Below are 18,997 nucleotides of genomic sequence, written 5' to 3'. Positions count from 1 at the left end.
GTGAGTTGTGAGATATCCTATATCTTTTCACTTTATTATTATTATTATTATATACAGTATCTGGATCATTTCATACACATTTTAAGCACATTTAGTTAAATAAACAGTTGTTCAAGTGTTGTGAGTTATGGAAGTACTTTTGGAAAGAGAATACTCAACTTCCAAGAATATGCTCAAGCACTTTATTTCCTCCTCCCCCCAGTTTTTTTAAACACAGGATGAGAACCAATTGAATCGATGTACTTGACATTGGCTTTTAATGTTGCAGGATAGGATTGCAGCTTGGACACTTGTGTCACCAACTATGGAAGGGTATACGTCATCAGGGTCATCAGATGGACATCCTCTTTCACTGAAAAAAACACACTTTATTAATTACAAATTAACAGGATGAACCCTGAAAGTTGGAAATAAAGTTGGCTCAGTGTGGGAGTCTGTTTGCCTGAGGGTGTTAGCTTTTGAATAACATTTGTAATTTGTGTAAATTTACTAAACAACTTATGTTGTGTAATTACAAATAAATATTGTTATTAAATAACACTAAATAATGTGTTAAAGCTAAAACAATATGATTGCCATCTTCAGCTATTGCATTTTAGACAATGTTGGCTATAAGGCATACTCATGAACATAATACATATACCGGTATTTCTTATAATGCACACTTACTCAATACTTAAGACATTGATGTAGGCAAGATCATTTCAGAAAACAAATGTGTCCTGACTCATGCACAGAGGTAGACCAAACACCTGGAGGTGAAAAAAGAAAAAGATTTGCACTCACACAATGAAGAACAAGGGCAGCAGGACCTCTGTTAGATCACAGTGACTGGAGGGAAGAAGCAAGGGCACTGCGTTATGCAATAATCCATGTCAGTGTGTAGAGAACACACTGTGCCGGAACTGCAATTTCCCCTGCCTCTGTCACAGGGACTTGTTTATGAAATATCTGCAAAAGACCTCCCACATAGAGACAAAATGAATATGAAAAGAGTCAATCAAAGTCATTTAAATTTACAATGTTGCTGTGTTTAGGAAAAAGTCTCAGACTGCACGGTTCTTCCTAAAGTTAAAAACAAACCCTGCCCTGCAGCCATTTAATCTATGCAACTGTAACTGATTGTAATAATTACTGTATTGCACTGGTTTAGAAGCTGTGCTCGCACCGGTGTGACGGTCAGAACACAGTACGGAGGAACCGGAAATAACTGTCGTAAAGGTCCCATGGCATGGATTCTTTTATAATGTTTCCGGAGGTGTACATATATTGTTAGTATGGTTTTTACATCAAAAAATGTAATAATTTAGAAATAAAAGGCATTTTTTCTTTACTGATATTAGCCCTCTGGCTGGAATGCTCTGTTTCAAGGGGCGTGTCTGCTGTGAGACTTCAGTGAAAACGCACTGTTGTGATTGGCTGACATCTTTGCATTTGAAATGAGATTACATGCAGAGGGGGCGTGGTTTAGTCAGGTGCGAGAAGCAGCAGCAGCGCTCTTGGGGTGCTTCTCAATATCCCTCCTCGTTTCCTCGCTCCTCCATCCTCCATCCTATGACCCGGAACCGATGGAGCTCAGCCATCTTGTACTAAATGCACCGCGAGGAGGCGAGGATGGAGGAGTAAGGGGGCTTTCTGAGGAGTCATGAGTGAGGATACACAGGAGTATCCTTTGCGGAAGTGTTTTATCGACTAAACGTGACCATAGACAATAAAAGAAATGGACAGAGCGTTCCCATAGACTTCAACGGGGGAAAATGAGGTCAATCAAGAGGGACTCACTTCCTGATGGCTGAGCGAACTGCGCAGGCTCAGACTGAGCTTGAGGACGTAGATGTGACGTGAGCCTCCTGTCTGACAGCTGTAGGTCTTCTAGTAGTTGTGGAAAGTAAATTCTGAATCACGTTGTTTAAATATTTTCTCCCGTTGCTTTTGGCTCACTATCGGCTTCTCCCCATGTTTCTCCCTTGACTTTATCGGACTTTGTTTCCACGTCCCCCCGACTGCCTCATAGACAGTAAAAGATTACCTGCGAGTGTCTCCTCCTGTCTATACGGTAATTTATCATCTGTGCGACAGAGTCGCGTTGGTTATGACGCAATCGTTAGCCTATTATTTACAAAAACAGCTTCTACGGGGCGATAGTGTAAGATACATGGAGCCTCTTATGCATTGTCGTGTTTCTTTAAAAATAAACAATGGAGAAATGGAGTCTTTAAATGCCTCAGATGTAAAGTTATTCACTGTCAAAGTGAATGGGGGTCAATGGGATGCTAACAGCAGGTGATGGCTTGGTTAGCAATGGCAGCCCCTAGGGGTGGAACGCTTTCCGAGTGCTAGATTACCCCTTTGAACGTGATGCAAGCATTAATTTTCCTCCCCCTTCATATCATGCCAAAGTTTATTTATTATTATTATTATTATTATTATTATTATTATTATTATTATTATTATTATTATTATTATTATGTTTACATGTACAAGACACAAATGTTTATCAAATAACAACAACTGGCAGTTGCAGAATTATATCAAATCACAAGAAAATTAAAGAAACAAATAGAGAAACAAATAGAAACTAATACTATACAATGAATAAAAAGCAGTTAATAACTGGAATTCGTTGTTAATAATAACTGGTAATATTAATTAAAATATGGACAAATGTGGTATTTTGTGGAGGCTGAATATAGTTATCTCTAATATTCAAGAATCCCAACTAAATCCATTGGTAAAGAGTCATCATTAACTGACGACGCTTTGAAGTGACGCTAAAGGGAGCGAGGATATATAATTTCACTTGATTCAATTTCACTTGGGAGCGAGGAAAGGAAGCTAGGAAAGGAAATGAGGATGCACAAATAAGAATTGGGAAGCACCCACTGCCATTCGAGAGAGACAGAGAGAGATGGAGCTGGGGAAAGATTGCTGAGGAAGTGTTATTGTACCGAGTTGTTGAGAGCGTGAGTTTATTTTGTTTGTGTCTGAGAGCTCTGAATAAACAAGAGTGAACTTTGCAACATTATTTCTCTCACAAAATGCTTTTACTTAAGCTCAGCAAACACACGACATGAATACAGTAAGAGCTTCTGTTGTGCATAATTACTAGAGCAGAGTCATTCAAACTGCAGTTTGGCAAATATAAGTGTGATGGACCGATCCGAATTTTATAAAGAGTGTTTATTGATTGCTCTCTGTAGTTTAATAATTTAAATAACAGATTTGTTTCATGCTGCTCACAGAAACGTTGTGAAGTTGATGGTTTTAGTCACTGGCTTGATTCACTAATGAATAAAGCCAGCGGCGGGACTGACCATATTAAATAATTTAGAAAGAAAGTCTGTGTGAACTTGAATGATTAGCTACACATCAGAACTCAATGATCTCAGATCAGGCATTAATGAACACTGTTACTCACTGTTTGTGGTGGTGCTGTTGAATCCGTATGGTAAAGCCTGTGCTGCTGACATCCACTGATAAAACTGACTCCTTTCTCTACTAATTCTCTGGGCGGGCAAAGCAGAGGAAGGGGGGGGTAACCTTTCCTGGTATGACGTCATCACAGGAGAATCAACCAATCAACCAATCACCAATCAACATTTCTAGTCACTTGGGGACAATATTCAGGCTAGGGGAACTCATATAAATGTTGAAAAACCTCATAAAATAAAACATTTCATGCCATGGGACCTTTAAATTAAATCCTGCATTAATAATCAGCACAATAAACGGCACAGTCAGATCCCAGAATTATCTTAGCAGAAATGGTATCAGAGGTAACCTGACAAGCCAGACCCACATCAAGATTCTTGGTCTGGAAACTCACCATAGACAGGGCTAAATCCGAGGGGCGGGATAAACGGTTGTCTTTCAAACTCCCTCTAGCGCGATAGGATAGCGCTACACCAACCAGAGCAACGAAGATGAAACAGAGCGTGTTGATAGATTAAACATTCACCGTATCCGGTCGGCTAAACTCCGAACACATCTTCCCTTTTTAAGAATGACTTTAGTGCCATTCTTTGTTCTTTTCTCAGAGAAAAGCTTAACTCCAAGTCTTCCAGAATCGCAGTCAAAGCTGATTCGAAAGACCACAGCCGTTCGCCAGTTTCTGTGTTTACTAGAAGCACGCAAACGCAACTCGGCCGTCGTCATTATGGCCCCGCCCACCGACTCTATACACGATGTGATTGGCCCGTCCAGATTGAGAGGAATACAGCTCAGAAGGGTATTGAGAGTTCCTAGACGACACTTGCGGGCAGATTAAATTTGCTGCCGCTAGGGTGCGTCTAGATTTCTAGGCTATATCAGAGGTTGTATAGGTTCAACAACTGGTCTAAACCAGTGCAATACAGTCCTTAGTAGCCTATATCAGTAACAAATTGGTCCTTTGAGCCGGATCATTGTGCTTACACTGGACGAGAATGGATGAATATCAGACTGAAGGTGCACGTCTTAAACGTTCCGTCCACCATCCAGCCTATTTGGAAGAATTTGAGGTTCAGTATCCAAATCAAACTACTTCTCTAACGGCTCAGCAGTCACAAGGGCGAGAACAGAGATAGAAGGGTGGCACAACGGCACGATTTCAGCCACCAAGCATATACGAGGAGCCTGGCAGCCAAACACCCGGTTCGTTAGATGCAGGAGACCTGGAAAGAGAGCCCTGGTATCTCATAAGATCATTGGAAAGAGAGTGATGAGTATTTATCACAGAAGGAGACCTATTCCATACCTCGAGAATCCAGGGAAGGAGTGCATGACCCTGAAAGAGAGAACAGACAGCTTTGTCAAGCCCACCAATGAATGAAGGAGGAAATTAGACAGCTGTTGGATATCCAGAAAGCTATGCAAGAAATGCTAATGAGAACCAAGTTCAGCTTCTCCACTTCCTAAAGCTCAGCCATTAGCCCCAACACCTATTTTACCTTCACCTAGAACTGTCAACAGAGAATCAGAGCAACCTGTTTTTAGACCAGCCCCTTGAGTCCATCCAGTACCAGCCCCACGCAGACTTCATACTCCACATCGTAAAGAATACAAGTAATCCATCTGTCAGGATGTCCTGCCAACACTAAACACTTCAAGTTCAAATTCAATGCAAATTGATACATTCAGATTCAACTATTGTCTTAAAAAGAAGCACTGCTTTGTTTTGTCCGTTTAAATTTGTTTGTAGATCTTAAAGGGATAGTTTCCCCAAAGATGAAAATTACCCCATGATTTACTAACTCTCAAGCCAGGTGTATACGACTTTCTTCTTTCAGTTGAATATGATCAAAATGTCCTGGCTCTTGCAAGCTTTATAATGGCAGTGCACTGCAAAAAAATGATTTTCTTACTTGTTTTGTTTTTGGGGAAAAAATAACTCAAAATTAAGAGAGTTTTTGCTTAAAATTAGCGAAATAATCTACAAGTAGGGTAAGCAAAATAATCTTTGCATCGTAGTTTGTTGCATATGGGGCTACATAGCTGCAGACCAGTCGGGTGCCCATGCTGACCCCAGTCCACGCTAAAAGCAGCAACAGTGGGTATGTGAGCATCATAACTGGACCACGGAGCAATGGAAGAAGGCGGCTTGTTCGGATGAATCACATTTTCTTTTACATCACGTGGATGGCTGGGTAAGGGCTGGGTTATCGCTTACCTGGGGAACACATGGCACCAGGATACACTATGGGAAGAAGGCAAGCTGGTGGAAGCCAAAAATGGTTCAGGAATAGTTTGAGGAGCACAACAACGAGTTTAAGGTGTTGGCTTGGCCTCCAAAATTCCCCAGATCTCAATCCAGTCAACTTTGCTAACATTCTAGTGCCAGATACCACAGCAAACCTTCAGGGGTCTAGTGGAATCCATGCCACTACAGGTCAGGGCTATTTTCAATGGCATACTATAAACTTACGAGAATACTTTATCACTTGAAAGGAGTAAATATACATTAATGAGCACATATTTTTGAAAGAACAAAGTGTTTTAGCTAAAAATAAACTAAAAAAGTTACACAGTTTAGCTTTAAAACAAGATTATTTTGCTTACACCACTGGCAGATTATTTATCTTATTTTAAGCAAAAACTCTCTCAATTTTGAGTTATTTTTTCCCAAAACAAGACAATAATTTTTACTTGTCTAGTAAATGTTTCTTTAAATGTTTGGGACCCTTTAATGTAAGAATTCTTTGAAATTGTGACTAGAAACATTACAAAAATACTAAGTAAGAAAAGCATTTTTTTGAAGCTCCAGTCTTCAGTGTTGATTGGTCCTTCAGAAATCATTCTAATATAATGCTTTACTGCTCAAGAAACATTTATGATTATTATCAATGTTGAAACAGTTGTGCAATTTTTTTTAGGATTCTTTGATGAATAGAAAGTTTAATAGAACAGTATTTATCTGAAATAATAGCTTTTGTAACATTGTACTACCAATTAAATGTTTTGGGTCGGGTTATTTGATTTATTTTCTTGGGAAATAAATTAATACATTTATTTAGCAGGGATGCGTTAAATTGATTAATGACAGTATAGATATGTATACTTTTTGCAAAAGCTTTATATTTCAGATAAATCCTGTTCTTTTGAACTTTCTATTCATCAAAGAATCAAAATTATTTTTTCAACATTAACATTAACATTTCAACTGTTTCAACATTAAACAGCATAACATTCAACATTAGGTCTTAGAACAAGCTCATTTTTTGTAAGACCTGTTTTCAAAGAACATATTTTTCTCTGGGACAGTATTGGGAGTAAATTATTGGGATTTCCCAGATGTCAGACAGGCTATCACCTGTTGTTCCATGACAATAAGCCAGTGGTGCATGACATAGCCTATACACTGCCTGGACAATAATGGGGTGTGATGGAAAAAGAGTAGGGTTAAACTACTAGCTAAAAATAAAAAAACAAAAAAAACAAGGGGTAAGGCCACAGAACGTCCCCATGTCTGAATAAAATCATGTGGTCCAGAAAACTGGGTAAAATCATTTGATGTTCAGAATAGAGGGGTGTGTTGTTGAGAATATGGATAATTAAGAGGACGATGAAGGATATAAATATACATGTATCTCCATATTCTGCTTGTGTTTAGTCTACAGCAAAGTAAATATGTCTGTGATGAATCTGATGGTGTTACTTCTGAAAAGGACCAATAAAACATCTTAGATATTCTCATATGCTGTCTTGGTCCTTTGTCTTTAGCCTACTCACCTTATAAAAGCTATTTATCTCTACAAGAAGCATATCTACAAACAATTTATTTATTTATAATAATTAATATATGCTATTGTGAACAAACATGGTTTTAAGTGCACAATGTGTCTTTTACATGCACATTTGTGCAACCACATAAACACAAACACCACAGCAATCAAAAGAGTAACCATTACCCAACTAGAACATTGCCCTGTTTATGAAGGACCCATTAGTAGTCATGGTGGCAAACACGCACACACATCTATTCATTATGCAAACACATTATTTCCAGACAACTACTTTAGTCTCAGTATTCTCACATTCAACTGACATGCAACTCAGTGTAAGCATCTTAAATGCTAAGTCCAATAACATGCTCAATTTGCTGAATGAATAAGCACTAAAAAAAATTGGCAAAGAAAGCAACAAATAACTATTAAAAACAACAACAAGTACTACAATAATATAAACCAAAAAATACAATGCTTATAGTATATGTGCTTGTGAGTGTGCCAACACCAACAATTACACATGTATTGTTAACAAGTCACATTTATTTATATAACGCTTTATCCAAATTTCATTAAATAAGACAAATTTTTTGCTGTAAAGCAGCTCTACAGAAGACAATAGTGTCATTAGTCAGATCAAGTCAGGGCATTGCTGAGTCAATACAGTTTAATAACAGTGTCGACTAGTTGACTAAACTGTATTGGAGTTAGACATATGCACTGTTCACATTTATTATTCCCTGCTGCAACGCCAGAGGATAATATTTTGCTTGCAAATATCATGAACAATTCTCATGGCAGTTTAACACATAAATATACACTTCAGTTGTGATGCTTTCACATGGTGCATTTAAGAGCCATTACAGCAGGTCTTGACACGGAACAGAGGAAATGGGTGAGAACAGATACCAGTGTTTGACAGCATGTTAATCTAATTTAGGCTGGTAACACCCAACACAGGTTGTTCCAATGACTGCAGGACATTTAGAATTGTAAAATGCTTTTGGATGGATCCACTTAATGGCTTCAAACAACACACATGCATTTCCCCTCTTTTCCTATGGGGACTCTTGAGTAGCAGATATATTTGCTTGAGAATTTGGTTTTCTTTATTATAAAATTACCAACACAACCTGAACAGAAAAGGGAGATGCTGGCATTATCGGTGGTGTAAAAAAAAAAAAAAAAACCCAGCACTCTGGGAGTCCCTTTGGACCGCCACATGCAACAGATCATTTACACATACACAAACAGTAGCTCACGTGCGCAGTGCAGGGACCGCAGCTGATGGAGTGTAACCTGATCTTTCCACTCCCTTCATCTTTTCCCTTGCTTTCTAAAATATATAGCTAAAATAACTTTATAACATTCCATTGGAGTCAAGTAACTTGCTTTGGGGAACCATAAACGGGCTTAGTGCTAATCGCATGCGAGGACACAGCCAGTAGAGTAATCGCGAGCTTGTAAACAAGTCCACGTGCTGACTGCTGCTGCAGGGCTAGAGCCACGCCCCCGGCCCCTCCCCCTCCCTTCTCATCAAAGGCTGTTTGAAGCCTTCTGAAGTCACTTGTCATTTTGTTACCCCCCCCCCCCCCCCCTCCTTCCCGTGAATTAAAACAAATAGCGGAAATTAAATAACATTTTGTTGCAGAATGTCAAATATATCTGTAATAATTTTCTTAAATAATTTTTTTTAACAAAGATTCTTGAAAATATATTGCGAAAAAATATTTTTATTTGTAGATCGCTTCTCACAAAACAATATCACTCATGTAGACTCAGTTACACTATATTGCCAAAAGTTTTGGGACGTCTGCTTTTACATGCACATGAACTTTAATGCCATCCCATACTTAATCCCTGGGGTTTCATTCGGAGTTGGTCCACCCTTTGCAGTTATAAAAGCTGCAACTCTTCTGGGAAGGCTTTCTACAAAGTTTAGGAGTGTGTATATGGGAATTATTCTTAGAAGCGCATTTATGAGCTCAGGCGCTGATGTTGGACGAGAAGGCCTGGCTAGCAGTCTCTGCTCTAATTAATCCCAAACGTGTTTTATCGGGTTGAGGTCAGGACTCTGTGCAGGCTAGTCAAGTTCCTCCACACCAAACTCGCTCATCCCTGTCTTTATCAACCTTGCTATGTGCACTGGTTCTGTAGTCATGTTGTCCCTCTTTGGCTAATGTACTTTCAAGATGGAGGGGCAACATGGCGACCGGCATTCAAACCCCTCACCCATATGTATTTTCAATGGCATATTATAAACTTACGGGAATACTTTATTAAGTGAAAGAAGTTAATATACATTAATGAGCACATATATTTTTAAAATAACTAAGTGTTTTTAACTAAGAATAAACTAAAAAAAGTTACACAGTGTAGCTTTAACATATACTCAGAATCCTTGGTTGATTAGCCCAAACTTTGCTTATGCTGGGTACACACCAAAAGATAATCCGGCTGATTTTGGGCTAATTTCTCCCCTCCCGACAATCCTACAATCTCCTGATTATCTTATCAGGGTTTCCTGTGGTGTGAAGTTTGTTAAGAATGTCCGAACCTGCTCGGAAGAACGTCGGAGCTGTCCCGATCGCGAATCGTAAATATTTAAATATAGAATAGTAACGTGCGCACACTCACGTGAAATGAAATAATACCCTATCAGAAAGCACGCTAAGAGAATACGGAAGCATAACAAATGCAGTGTGAACTTTAAAACTCTGCCTGTCTCAGCCTGGGAGTGGCGCCAAACGGTCATCGCCCGCAATTGTCGTTTAAAAATTATCATTCAAAGCATGTATTCAACAAAAGGTCATTAACAATTTGTTGTTTTGCTGTAAACGGTTAAATCTAGAGGGTTTAGGTTGCCATTTGGGACAGGGCCTCAGTAACAGATCTGCCAGGCTCTCTCACTGGTCAACCCCAGCGCACCCAGTCACCAGAGTACTAATCACGCACATCTGCACCTCATCTACACCCTCATTAGCTGGCTTCATAAACACACACCTCACCTCAGTTAGTTGTCTGGTCTTGTTCATGCAACTCAGACTACTTACCTGGTTCTCCAGCGTTTACACCCTAGCATTACATTCATTCTCCATGCTCATCTGTCAGAGGTTGAGGTGTGTGTATCCAACCTGGTTTCCTCTTCACCGAATCTCATGAGTCCTTGCACCTGTAAAGAAAAGACATTACATCATTCACACATCAGAACATCATGTCTCTATTGTGTCTCCTCACCTTTTTATATTGCCTGTTGCTTCGTGCTGTCTCGAATAAACACTGTTAACCATTCCTCTTTGTGTTTCGAGTATACATTCTGTAACAGTCTGAGTATGTTCCCGGTTAACACACAAGGCATTCTCAACAGAGCAATGAATGGATGATTCACCATGGAAACAGATGCTAAGAAAAAGCATGACATCCTACTTCTTAGTGCACATTGCCACCTATTTGGTGGTTGTGCAATCTCTTTTTTTCAATCTCTTTGTTTAATAAGTAACTCTTTATTCACTGAGAATTAGGATTATATTGTTTGTGTGATGCTAATACATTGAATGCAGATCCATGTGTGAGATGACAATAAAATAAATAATATATTTGAGTTGAATTAACATTTAAACATTACCTTGTTATTATAGTGCCTTAGAATAAATATAATATTGTATATTGTATTGTACAGTTATAAGTATGTATATATAACTGTAACTAGCTATAACAAATTTAGTTATATTAAAATAACTATATAGTAATATAACCATAGTTGCGGGACAAAACACTGCTCTTCCATACAGATTAGATCATCAAACAGGTTCTTCCCCCAGTGACCCACCCACTTAGGCCCCGTCCACATGGAGACGCGTTTAGCTGTATACGTATAAATTTTGTACCGTATCAGCGTTTTGTCCACACGGAGCCGGCGTTTTAGAAGCATGAATCCGTTATTTTTCGAAACCGGGTCCCAAAGTGGGTAAATCTGAAAACGATGATCTTCCGTTTTCCTGTGTACAGCGAATCCGTATATTTTCTGAAACGGTGATGTCATCACACTACGTCCAGCACGGTGAAAGAGTTAAGGGATACAACTACGGGCATTGGGCATGCGCAGATCAATATCGCGTCATTTCATTATTGTATCTGCATTATTGTAAGGGTATGTTTAGGGTCGGGGTAGGTGTAGGCATTAATAAAACACATCTGTTAAGTAGCAAATGTATTTATTGTTATTTTATTGTGAGATTTTGCCTCACCTCCGACCACTGCTATACCCCTTCTAGCCACAACTCTTCTTCTCCATTTTTAGTGTATTTCTGTGGCAGAATTACAGCACCACACACTCGCCTGGCATGCAAACTACATCGTTTTTAGTCAGTTTCGGTAATCTTGTGTGGATGCAGATATTTCTTGAAACGAGGGGAAAAAAAGATCGGATTGGGAAAGCGCTGGCTTCGTGTGGACAGGGCCTTAGCCTGACAAGCCAGACCCACATCAAGATGTTGGTCTGGAAACTCACCAGGGAATTCTAATCTTGCCCTGTGTATCATTTGAATTAGAAATATGAATGGACGAGTGCATGTGTGCGTGTTCTGTTCGCAAAGGAGCGCGATCATCATTTCAACGACTAAAACATCAAGATCAACTCTGTTCTTCACATGAAGATATCGTATGACTTCAGAAGACTTGGAATGCAACATGAGTTAATATTTTTATACCGTTTTTTGGTCAGTTTTTGCAATAAATACATGTGACTGTACATTTATTTGCCTGTTACGTGTTTTATATTGTTGAAAGTTGGTAGGTTTAGGGTAGGAGTGGACTTAATTGCTCCAAAATATAAAATTAGGCTATAAATATTAATTCTGATGACTATTCATTCAGGTTGGCGCGTGTATGTTCACTCGAAGCCATGATGTCATGTTGTGCATCTGGAATGGAGAAAAAGATATTACCACTTAGCGCCTCCGGTGGACGTTTCACCCAAAAATTGCAGGTAAACGTACCTGGAGGTACATAATTCGGGTGTTGCAAAAATGTAGGCAGAGTCACGTATTTCCAATGAGCCTGGGTGGGGATAAATGGTTGTCTTTCAAACTCCCTCTGCACACCGTGCACGCAATTGGATATCGCTACAACCAACCAGAGCAACAAAGGTGAAGCAGAGCTTGTTGACAGATTAAACTTACGCCGTATCCGGTCGGCAAAACTTAAAACACATCTTCCCTTCTTAAGAATGACTTCAGTGCCGTTCTTTGTTCTTTTCTCAGAGAAAAGCTTAACTCCAAGTCTTTCAGAGTCGTGGTCAAAACTGATTCGAAAGACCGCCGTTCGCCAGCTTCTGTGTTTACTAGAAGCACACGCCCGCAACTCGGCGGTCATTATATTAAGTCCCGCCCACCGACTCTATACACAATGTGATTGGCCCAACCAGAGTTTGGTGTTTACAGCTCAGAAGTGAATTGAGAGTTACTAGACGACACTCGCAGCAAATTAGATTTGCTGCCGCTAGGGTGCGTCTAGATTTCTAGGCTAGCACCCACTGAGAATCCTGTTGGAAGTGTCCTAGTTATTGACGATTCTATTACAAGAAATGTGACAATAGCAGTAAGCATGGTCACCTGTTTACAAAGAGCCAGTGTGCCTTAATAAAGATTAAAGAAAATAGTCCAACGCTGTGGTACAACTCAGGCCCTTAAAACAGAAGCCAATGGAAAAATGGAGCGCAGCTGGGAGAAAACAAAACAGTTTTTTTTTGCATTTCATGGAAAGAGAGCATGATTGCATACAAAAAAAAAACTGTTAAAAAACTGTTAGATCTGCTTATTTCTCGACTCTCTTAGAAGAAAACAAACACAATCCTAGATATTTATTTGATAGTGTCTAAGTACCCTTATACCCTATATAAGCTACTGAAAGAGATGCTTCCAAAAGTCATAGATCGTCTTCTTAATATATTTAATTCATCTTTGTCATTAGGATATGTACCTAACATGTTTAAGTTGGCTATTTTAAACCCATTTTTTAAAAAACACAACTTGATCCTACAGAATTAGACTTTTTTTGTATAAAAACACTTCTCTTTTATTGGTAGGATGAAATATGCACATTTTTTGAGATAGGAATTTTGGGTTTTCATGAGCTGTATGCCAAAATCCTCAGTATTAAAACAATAAAAGACCTGAAATATTTTAGTTGGTGTCCAATGAATCTAAAATATATGAAAGTTTATTTTTTATCATTACATTATGGAAAATAATGAACTTTTATCACATATGCTAATTTTTTGAGAAGGACCTGTATTATACTTATTACATCCCTTCCTTTGAAATCAGATAACTGTGATTTTTTGTTGCATTGCTGGATCAATAGGAAGAGACTTATAGTAATATGAATTAATTTCGTATTTCCCAAAGGGAACACTGATCAACATAATGTTGATAAATTTTTAGAAATCAACATAAATTTATGAAGTCAGCTTATGTGACGCTTTCCCAAAGCATTTAGTTTTATTGTCAATAACATTCATGATGACTGGAAAATGAGTGAATGCAACTAAGAAGAACGACTGCAGAAAGTGAAAGAAATTGGTGAAAAGTCTATTAAGAATTGCCCCGCCTCAACCTTTTGCCCACCTGTTTTTTTTTTTTTTTTTTTTTTTTTTTTTTTTTTTGCTTTGGCATAATGTTACTTAAACCAGTCAAGTAATATTTACTTGGGTTTTCTTAGTAACAAATGCATTAGCATTTAGTTCAAATTGCAATTAAAAAAAAGAAGTAAGTTCAACAAATTATTGGACATTAATTTAAGTTAATTAAAAAGTCTAAGTAAGAATAACTATTGGCTTTTACAGTATGTCAGCTTTCCTGCTCACTGTGCAAGCCTTGGAAATTTATTTAGGAAATTAGAAAGATTCCAGACAACAGACAGACTTTAAACACAAGGGGTTTTCCAGACACGTGTCAATTAATGTGGATACTGGTCTCTTGAGTGAGGCACAATAATCCACTATACTTGTTTATTACTGCTGGAGTGACACTGCAAATTATTACTGATAGCTTTCTTTCATAACAAACAAAAATACATTAGCCTCATCCTTGTGGGTTTTATGTGTATATGATAAGAGCAGATCTAAACCAACACATTGTTACAGAGGTCAGGAAATGGTGGACATTTTCCTGAGAGATACAAGAGATTTTCACTGTTGTTCTGCTGTGAGCTGAACCCTGTCATCCATAATTTACACTCTTCTCTCCCCCTCACCTCTCTCCCCTTCCCCTCTTGCCCTCCCCTCCTGTCTATCTGTCTATTCTGAGCCTGGAGAAAACCGGAACACGACAGGGGAACACAGTGTACCATGCAAGCACGACGCGCACACACGCTTGTTTTTCTGTGATGATGGGGACTTTCCATTGACTTCTGTTGTTTTTATAATGAGCTAAAGGTACTTTTTATCTCATACATTTAAAACTAAACTTCACAAAAAAGCCACATTTTTACAATTACAAAGTATTTTTTTTACTTATTATGTTTAGTAAACCATGTTACTATCCCAAATGTCCATACATCATAGATAAAATATTATCCATCCACACACTAATTTCATCCATCCATTATTATATTATTTATCATTTAGCTCTTTAAGGGACACATCAATGAAGGTGCTCTAAACGCTAAAGCCTGGTGTTTTTCATGACTGGTGTTTTTTATGACTGGTGTTTTTCATGGTGCTCCACCCCCACCTCCCAGGCAAAGGAGGCTTGAGAACATGTTTACCACCAGTAACTCTAACTGAAACTGATTTGGTGGTTTATTACCTTATTTATGTGTCCATGAACTGCCTGTACCTGTTACGGTACATAGCGCATCATTGACCGGCTCTCTTACTTGTTGTCAGTGTGAGTCTTGTAAAGCTTCTAGTGCCATGATCCTCTGTAAGCAAATATTAACCAAAATAAAGTGTAATGGAAATTGGGTTGTTTACAGAACACAAATTTCAATGAAGGATTTTTGCTCATTGTAACAAGTTCGATATAGTGAGGAAGGAAGAGGACACGGGGGTCGGCAGGACTGTTGATGCTCTTTATTCTCAATAACTTAAATCAATAAACGTGCACGCTTCAGCGTGTGTTTGTCTCTGTATAGCTCAGTTTCGCTTCCGGGTCACGCACTTCCGGCTTCCGGATATCTCAGGGTCTCCTCGCATCAACAGTCCGACTCTCTCTCTCTTCGGTCTCCGGTTCCGCTGGTGTTTTATCCCGTCTCCGCGCTCATTACTAGAACAAGAGACAGGTGTTATTAATCTGCGTCCAACCCACTCACTTACCGCTCGTCCCGCGGCCCTCTCTCCCGCTGCAGACCTCGCTGAACCACGCCCCCCTTGCCACATACCCCCACCGCCCGACTCAGGCCGGGGAGCCGTCCGGCCTGCAGCCCCCCCCCCCCCATTTCTGGAGAGGAAATCGGCCACAGCCATCTGAGCACCCGGCCTGTGGACCACCTTGAACTTAAACGGCTGAAGAGCCAGATACCAACGGGTGATCCGCGCGTTGGTATCCTTCATGCGGTGGAGCCATTGGAGAGGAGCGTGGTCCGAACAGAGGGTGAACTCCCGCCCCAGGAGGTAATAGCGGAGGGTGAGAACGGCCCATCTGATGGCCAAACACTCCTTTTCTATGGTGCTGTACTTAGCTTCTCTCTTGGAGAGCTTACGGCTAATGTACAGCACCGGCCGCTCTCCCCCCTCCACCTCCTGGGCCAGGACTGCGCCCAGCCCCCTGTCCGACGCGTCAGTCTGCAACAAGAAAGGGAGAGAAAAGTCAGGGGAGTGTAACAGCGGCCCGCCACATAGGGCAGCCTTTACTTGGGTAAAAGCCTGTTGACACGGCTCCGTCCACTGGACCGTATCTGGTAGCCCCTTTCTAGTAAGATCAGTCAAAGGGCTGGTGAGGTCCGAATAATTTGGTATAAACCGTCTATAATATCCCGCCAGCCCCAAGAACTGTCTTACCTCCTTTTTGGTCTTGGGCCTCGGACAGGTTGCAATTGCGGCAGTCTTATCAATTTGGGGACGCACCTGCCCATGACCCAAGTGGAAGCCCAGATACCTTACTTCCACCCGCCCAATCGCACACTTCTTCGGATTGGCCGTGAGCCCCGCTCTCCTCAGCGACCTCAGGACCGCCCTCACATGCTGCATATGCCGCTGCCAGTCGTGACTATAAATCACTATGTCATCTAGGTACGCAGCAGCATATGCAGCATGGGGACGCAAAATCCTATCCATGAGTCGCTGGAAGGTCGCGGGCGCCCCGAACAAGCCGAACGGAAGCGTGACAAATTGGTGTAATCCGAACGGCGTGGTGAAAGCTGTTTTTTCTTTGGACAATGGAGACAAGGGGATCTGCCAATAGCCCTTTGTTAAGTCCAGTGTCGAATAAAATCGAGCCGAGCCTAACCGATCAAGCAACTCGTCAACCCGTGGCATTGGATACGCGTCGAACTTCGACACAGCGTTCACCTTGCGGTAGTCCACACAGAACCTGACCGAGCCGTCCGTCTTGGGGACCAAGACTATCGGGCTCGCCCAGTCACTGTTGGACTCCTCGATTACTCCCATGTCGAGCATTGCGCCTAATTCGTCCTGAACTACTTTTTTCTTGTGTTCAGGCAAGCGATACGGCCGGCTGCGAACTACCACGCCCGGCTCGGTCTCGATATGGTGCTGAATCAAGTCGGTACGTCCCGGTAGGGGCGAGAACACGTCAGCGAACTCCGCTTGCAACTTCGATAAATCAGCGAGTTGTAACGGTGAGAGGTGGTCTCCCCCAGGGGCCAGCGCGACTGATTGCGCCTTGATGCTCGCCTCTGGCCCGAGATCATCCTCTCCCCCGATCACCGTTGCCAACAACACCGATTCCACCTCATTCCATTTTTTCAGCAGATTGAGGTGGTATATTTGACGTGCCCCGTTCCTATCGGATCGTATCACTTCATAATCGAGCTCTCCTATCTGTCGTGCGACCTCAAACGGCCCCTGCCACTTCGACATTAATTTTGAGCTCGAGGTTGGGAGTAGAACGAGCACTTTCTCTCCCGGTGTGAATTTGCGCAGTTTAGTACCCCTGTTATATGACCGGCTCTGGCGGTCCTGGGCTTGCAACAAATTCTCCCTAGATAGCCGCCCCAATGTGTGGAGTTTTGTTCGCAAGTCCATGACGTACTGAATTTCGTTTTTGGCCAACGACGGCCCCTCCTCCCAAGTTTCTCGTAGGACGTCCAGCACCCCCCGTGGCTGACGCCCGTAGAGAAGCTCGAAGGGGGAAAACCCCGTGGAGGCTTGCGGGACCTCGCGCACCGCAAATAAGAGGGGTTCTAACCACCGATCCCAATTCTTGGCGTCTTCTTGTACGAATTTACGGATCATGGATTTAAGAGTGCGATTAAATCGTTCGACCAACCCGTCTGTTTGTGGGTGATAGACGCTGGTTCGAATGGATTTAATGCCCAATAATCCATACAATTCGCTTAACGTGCGTGACATAAACGCCGTGCCTTGATCAGTGAGGATTTCTTTCGGAATCCCCACCCGGGAGATTAAACGAAACAGTGCGTCCGCAACACTCTTCGCCGAGATGTTGCGGAGAGCCACTGCTTCCGGGTATCGTGTTGCGTAGTCCACGATAACTAGCGCAAAACGATGCCCGCGTGCGGATCGTTCTAATGGCCCGATGAGGTCCATCGCAATTCTCTCGAAGGGGACCTGCATTAATGGAAGGGGGCGCAATGGCGCTTTTGGGGCGGCCAGTGGGTTCACCAACTGACATTCAGGACAAGACGCGCACCACCTGCGCACATTGTCATAAATGCCTGGCCAAAAGAATCGGGTCATTAAACGATTCAGCGTGGCCGCCTGTCCCAGGTGGCCCGCCATCGGGTTAGAATGAGCCGCCTGAAAAAGCATTTCCCGGCGGCTCTTTGGTACTAACAATTGGGTTGTATCCATTTTTGTCTGAGCGTCTTGGGTCACTCGATACAACCTATCTTTAATTATGGCAAAATAAGGATACGTGACGGGCAATGCGGGTTGGAGGGACTGACCGTCGATCGTGCGGACCTGCTGAAACGCATGTTTTAGCGTCTCGTCTTGAGACTGCTCCAGAGGGAAGTCATCGCGGTCCGAGAGAATCAGTCTCTCAACCCCGCTCGGTTCCTCTGAAGCCGTTCCCAAGGGCCCCGTATCAGCCTCGCCAACCTGCACTCGCACCGCCCCGTTCCTAGCCTTGTTTTCCCAAGCGGCATCCGCGCACAACGACCCCAATAACGCCGAAAAGGCGGGCCAATTCGTCCCCAGAATTAGCGGATGCCGGAGGTGGGGACTAACCGCCACCTCAACACTATGCTTTTCTCCCCTAAACTGTATCGTGACTGGGACAATCGGATATTCCACCACATCCCCGTGCACACACCGCACCTTAACCACGCGGCTTGTATCCAACGCCCCAGGCTGAATCAGGCTTTGATGGATCGAGGTTTGGTTACATCCTGAATCCACCAAGGCCTGATATGTACCCCCCTTGATACTTACAGGAATTTGGTACTCTCCTGCTTGATCGGGGGTGGTCCGCTGGACGTCCGGGATCCGGATCATTGTTCCGATGTCCATCATCGGACATCGGTCCACAAAATGATCCGGATCACCGCACCGCCAGCAGGCCAGCCCAGGCCTACCCGCCGCCCCGGCGGCGGGGAGTGGGTTGGAGGCTGAGCGCGGATAGGGGCCGGAACCGGAGCCATAGTCACTA

The 18,997-nt window shown here is 41.9% G+C and overlaps 1 long non-coding RNA gene across 3 annotated transcripts in view; it reads right to left on the bottom strand.

Annotated features, from left to right (window-relative positions):
- Positions 1–159: 159 nt before the first annotated feature.
- Positions 160–18,997, bottom strand: part of LOC137073236 (uncharacterized) — a 37,962-nt gene continuing 19,124 nt past the window's right edge. The window contains exons 1-4 of one of the 3 annotated variants that reach the window (XR_010904754.1): positions 10,440–13,217; positions 10,256–10,374; positions 787–4,765; positions 160–352 (exon numbers count right to left, since the gene is read on the bottom strand). This is a non-coding gene — a long non-coding RNA (uncharacterized lncRNA). Of the gene's footprint in view, positions 353–786; positions 8,287–10,255; positions 10,375–10,439; positions 13,218–18,997 lie in introns of those variants that run through there. The other 2 variants (XR_010904755.1, XR_010904753.1) reach the window with 2 other exon arrangements.

The sequence above is a fragment of the Pseudorasbora parva genome, chromosome 4, assembly GCF_024679245.1.
Source record: "Pseudorasbora parva isolate DD20220531a chromosome 4, ASM2467924v1, whole genome shotgun sequence".
Lineage (NCBI taxonomy): Eukaryota > Metazoa > Chordata > Actinopteri > Cypriniformes > Gobionidae > Pseudorasbora > Pseudorasbora parva.
Note: the sequence above shows the minus strand (reverse complement) of the source record. Positions and strands in the feature narration are given on the sequence as shown.